Below are 5,779 nucleotides of genomic sequence, written 5' to 3'. Positions count from 1 at the left end.
CAGCAACCCCCACTCTGATGTGAGGTGCTTTCCCGATCACCTACCAATGACCGTGTTAGGGTCTCCTGCCCTGTGCTGCCACGTCGTCATGGCAACCGGGAGGCAAGTTCTAGCGGAGTAACCTGAGCGTAGCTGACACTCCGGTTCGGGTCTTTTGCTGTGCAGTGGTTACAGGCTCTGTGCACGGCAGGGGATCCGGTGCTGGTTTTTGTGCTCACAGTCTGTGAGGTCTGAGTGGGGCGTGGACAGCACCTGCTATATAAACCCTCTTCTCAGGTTAGGCAGATGCTGCTGAATCTTTGTTGGTTAGTCAGTTCCTGAAAGTTAGCTAGTACTGTGTAACTTTGTATTTGCTTGTTGCTTACTGCAAATAGGCCTTGGGATTTGGTACTACAGTCTGCCAATCCAGACCTAGCAGTAAGACTGGAGTCAGTCATTTAACCTGCTGGGGTTCTTTAGCTACTCTGTGAACCTAGCAAGTTTGCGGCTGTATTCTCAGACTTGCCTGCCAAAAATCCTTTCTCACTGTGCAAGGTGTCCAGGTGTCAGTTTAGTGGCAGTAAACTGAACCGGTGCACTGCAAGTGAGGACTAGGATTGTGGAGACTCTCCTTGTGTCTATTATTCCATCTCTGACCAAGGAGTTTACTGCCACACCCGTTGGTAACCCTTTAGGGTTTTGATGTTGCCCTTAGCAACAGCATTTCGGGTTCTCTACGTATTAAATCACAACATCTCGCTTCTTTCCATCTGAGCATTCCTAATACTAGGGAGACACCCAGGTTCTTAGCCTTTGGGCTTCTCTGTTCACTTTGTGTTTATTTTGTTACCCTATCACCTTCTGTGTATGTAATGTCATATTCCCCAGTCTGTCTGTGAGTTCATTTGTTTTGCATCCCTCTCCGTTCAGACACCAGTACATTCCTGCTGGCACTGGTGTGCATAACAGACCGGAACTTGCTACAATGTTGAGCTGCAGTGGCAGCTCATAACAGTTTCCTCCCCTTAAGAGTGGACATGGACATCCAAACAGAACTGAGGGGAACTTAAAGACTTGATATAAAATTACTGAAAACAAGCAAGTTCAAGGCCTTCAGTGATGCTTCTTTTTTCTCTGAGACTGTCTGGGACTAACCAACGGAAGTGAAAAGATATTGTTAGAGTTTACAAGAGCTTCAAGCAATAGGCTTATCGAGTTGCAGAGTCATAATCTGAATTTGAGTCTATGTCCAATAGAAGAATCACAGCATTCTTGACAAGCTGGGTGGACAATGGATTTAAAGTACCAGAATTTTCATGAAAGACATAATATGGAGAAGATAATGAAACACAGTGACCAGTTATGCACCAGGTTGGTGGCTTTTGTGAAGATTTAGAATTGTTGCTGCATTGGTTTATCAAAGGTTTTCTGACCTCAGTAATAGGCGGTTCTTTGGAAAACATGGCAGGATTTCCAGGAGATCCCAAAAGAACTATCTGAGGACCAACAAATATTTTCATAAAAAATTACTGAAGGCTTCTAAATCTTGAATAATATGATTGTTGGATTGAATGAGTGGATTAGACCATCCAAAAGCCTCCCCTTTCAAGGAAATGAGCAAGTATAATATTATTTCGAATGGAAAGGAGAGACGTGGTGCTACATCTTGACACTGAAGCATCAGATCACAAAACTGGTCTAGTTTTCCATAGAATACAACCAGTGTCGGACTGGGACATGAAGGGTCCATCGGGGGAATGCAGTTATAGGGGCCAATACTTAGGGGTGTGGCCAGCCTACAAAGGGGGTGTGGCCAGCATCCACAGAGGCTTGAAATAGACAATAGTTTAGTGCAGTGTAATGCAACATATCTACCATGTATAATACAAGTGCACAGTCTGGAACCTGATCTCCAGAAGAAGGAGTGGGCCCTCAGGCAGTGGGGCCTACCAGTGGTTTCCCTGGTACCACTGTGGGCCAGTCTGACCCTGAATACGACAGAGTCAGAGTCCTGGTCCCAAACAACAGATTGATAATATTCTGCCTATATAGCAGACTTGGGTTTCTTTACAGACTTGACAGACACAAGTCCCCTAATCAGACAGACAGGAACAATCAGATTATGTTCGGAAACCAAGCAGGCAGATTTTGACTAGAACTTGACATCACTGAATCTGAATTTTCAGACGGTGTCAAATAGGCTGATTTTGGGGTGAATTATTTTTGTACTGCTTTAATGAAGGCAGAGAGATCATTTAGTAATGGATCCTTGGACTTGAGGAAAGGCTTAGCTCAGTCCAAGGCTCTGAAGGCATGAAGAAAATATTGAACTGCATTGGCAGGAGTTTACCGATAGATAATCTGTTTCAATGTCAGTGAGATACTTCCAAGCCATGGCACAGAATTGAGCTAGATCTCCTTCAAAGAGAATAGGTACTGGAAGGACAAACTGGAGATTTCTACTGGAACTGGAACTGACAGAAGAAATCGGATTGTGCTTGTAGGAATTTGGGGTTAAAGCTGGGAAAGCTGTGTTTAAACTGTTGATTAACTGTAAGACACCACATTTCATGTTTGAACCTGAGAAGTCAGATACCTGTTCTGGGGCTATGGAATCAGAAGCCCCTCCTTGTACTGCAGAATCAGATGTCCCATCAAGGGCTGCAGAGTCAGGGGCACCTCAAAGGCTGCAGAGGCAGATGCCCTTTCTAGAGCTTCAGAATCAGTTGCCCCATATGGGGTTGACAGATCTGACATCACTTCTAGAACCAGAGACTTGGATGCTCCTTCTGGGTCTTAGAACCAGAGACTTGGATGCTCCTTCTGGGGACCAGTTATCCTACCCCACACCTGGGGTTAGTACATCAGACTCCCCTCCTGGAGTTGGTACATTGGACATCCATCCTGGGGTCAGTACATTGGACATTTCTCCTGGGGTTGGTGCCTCAGACACTCCTCATGGAGTCTGAATATTGAATACCCCCTCTTGAGCCTGCACATTGGATACCCCTTCTGAAGTCTGGACATCGATTACCCTTTCTTGAATCAAAACATCAACCTCCCTTTCTGGAGTCAGTACATCAGCTGCCTCTTATGGAATCAAGACATTGGCTAACACTACTGTCATCCAGCTATTGGCTAGGACTTTCGATATCTGACTTGAGGTCACGGCATTGGCTATACCTCCTGGGGTCAAACCATTGGCTGAGATACCCCTCCTGAGGTTTGCAAATAAAATGCCCCTCCTGAGGCTGCAGAGTCAGATAACTCCCTGGTAATGAGAGATATTAATATTCTTTACTGGTTTCCATAACCGTGGTTAGGTCCTCTTGTCACCTTATCCCAATCATATATACAAGTCTCTTCTTGGGCAACCATGGCAACTCTATTGGGAGTGATGGAGTCAAGGACAGTAAATGTTACACAGGGTGGTTTGTTGGCCTGAACCCTGGGACATGGAAGCTTGTCACCATTTCTAGACTTGCATAGAGAACAGTCTTTTATAAAGTGATCAGCATTTCCACAGTAAATACAGAGACTTTTTTCTTTGTGCCTCTGCCACTTCACTTCACTTCACTTCGCAGAGCCTGGGTTGTGGAAAACTCTGGTACCTGACTTGCTCAGACAAAGAGGCCTCAACTGTAGGACAGTCAAAGTCTGTAGTTCTTGGTCTCTTGAGCTTGGGAGGAAGCTTTTATAGTGTCCACAATACTTCCAAGAATTTCTGCCATTAATTGTTTAATACCAGTTATTAGTTTTTGCAACACTACAATCTTCAGGTGAAATACCTTCAGTCATTTAGGATTCGCCATACTGTGAGACTGAGAGGATTTAAAACCATTGGAAGAGGAGGCGACATTCAAATTTTTCTAACTCGACCGACTACAGCAAGGGTTAACTGAGCCCAAAGTTTTTTGAGAGGTGTCAGTTAACTGCTGCTGCAGCACACCCACATATGATTACATTCCTGGTAAGGTCTGCAACAGCAGTGTTTGTATGTTCTCAAACTTCTGCAGCTTGCCCACAAGAACCAGAACTGGATTCATGGCTTGAGTCAGAATGGATGAGACTTGGAAAGGACTTGGCAAGATGGAATCCATGTTGAGCATACACTCCAGTAGTGTAGAGCGGGTAATAATGTTAGGGAGCTCCAGCTCAATTGTGTAAGAGCCCACGAGAGAGTCATCTGCCTATAACAGCCACTCAATGTTATCTTAGTGTTTGATGTATACACCGGTACTTAGGTGGTCACCAGGAGATCAACCTCTAGCATAAGGTGCTTACTCATTTGGCAAGAGACCGTAGGATTATTGTTTGTAGTGGTAACCGCAGACAAATGCAGAATGGCATGGAAACAGTTAATAGGAGATTGACTGTGAAGTACTAGAAGTGTTTGAGATATTGGAGGAAAGTGTTGTAGGGAACTCTCAGCATAGTGATAAGCGGACTGTGGACTTTACCATAAGAGAGTAAAGTGAGGTCTGTAGTGCAGCACAATACTTTTGAACAGGTGGAAAGCAGCTGATGGTTGAGTGCACAGATCTGTACCAGAACTTGAATGCAGTAGAAGAATGTAGCACAAAGACTACTATTGTTACTAATGAACATCTACAGTAATGAAGATATGCTCAGTACTTTATTCAGGCAGCAGAGTAATAAAGTTTAACACAGGAAATCACAGTTGAAATCCTAACACAGGGTATGCAGTTTACTCAGAAATCTAATATAAAGTTGCAGTGAATAATGGCCAGGAATAGCCAGCAAATACAGGTTAGCTCCACAGTTAAAGTAACTGCACAAAGAGAAAATAATATAGTATTATTACACAGTCACTTAGCTGAGAGTCTTTAGGTACATAACAAGGCAAGGTAGGGTAGGGTAGTGTACAAGGACTAGCTGACAAGGCTTCCAAACTAGACTCTACGAACTAGACACTGTAATCAGTCACTCAGAAACTATCACCAGCAAGGCTGTGCAGGGCTGTCTGCCTATTATCAGGAAAAGGGACCAATAGCAGAGTGCCAGGCAGATCAGTCCCCTTAATGATTAACAGGTTGCAGCTGTAGAGCTGCACAAACACACATGCATCATTGCTGCTAGGCAACAGCTAGGACCAGGAAACAGAGCGGCCAGCAAACCCCCATGGCCGATGTGATGGTTTGTCCTGGTCACCTAGCAACGGCCGGGACCCGCTACAATGATGGACCACAGTGGAGGTTCATACCAGCTGGTCACATTTTCAGGATTTCTGCAGGTGGCATAATTACTGACCCTGATCTATAAAACATGAGCTGTTGGTGGTACTTGACGACTGTATTTGAGAACCCCTTGTTTAGAAGAAAGCAGCACCTACAAAGGTTCCAATGTACAGATAGACAATGTCAAGTAAGAGAGTCAATAGGTCAACCCCATATGGTCGACATGAAATAGGTTGATATGGTCAAATGGTCAGCAGGTAAAAGGCCGATTGTGCTTATGGTTGACAGGTACAAATTGGTACAAGTTTTTAAAAATATTTCATTACCATCCACATGGACTATGACTGAGAATAACAACCTGTGGTGAGTGCATGGCAAGTGAAGTGAGTCCCGGAGGTTCTAAGTTTGCACTACTACACACACAAACTGTGAAAAGGCAACATTTTCTCTAAAAAACAAACAAACTTGTGTAAACCTTTTTGTTTTGACCATTTCCAGATTAACCTTTTAACCATGTTGACATTTTATAGAAGATTGAAAGAGGGTAATAAATGAATCCCATCTCAAAGCGCAAACAGCCCAGACATACAGTACTTACAAAA

The sequence above is a fragment of the Pseudophryne corroboree genome, chromosome 4 (genome assembly GCF_028390025.1).
Source record: "Pseudophryne corroboree isolate aPseCor3 chromosome 4, aPseCor3.hap2, whole genome shotgun sequence".
Classification (NCBI taxonomy): Eukaryota; Metazoa; Chordata; class Amphibia; order Anura; family Myobatrachidae; genus Pseudophryne; species Pseudophryne corroboree.
The sequence above is the reverse complement of the archived record's forward strand: the minus strand, read 5'-3'. Positions refer to the sequence as shown.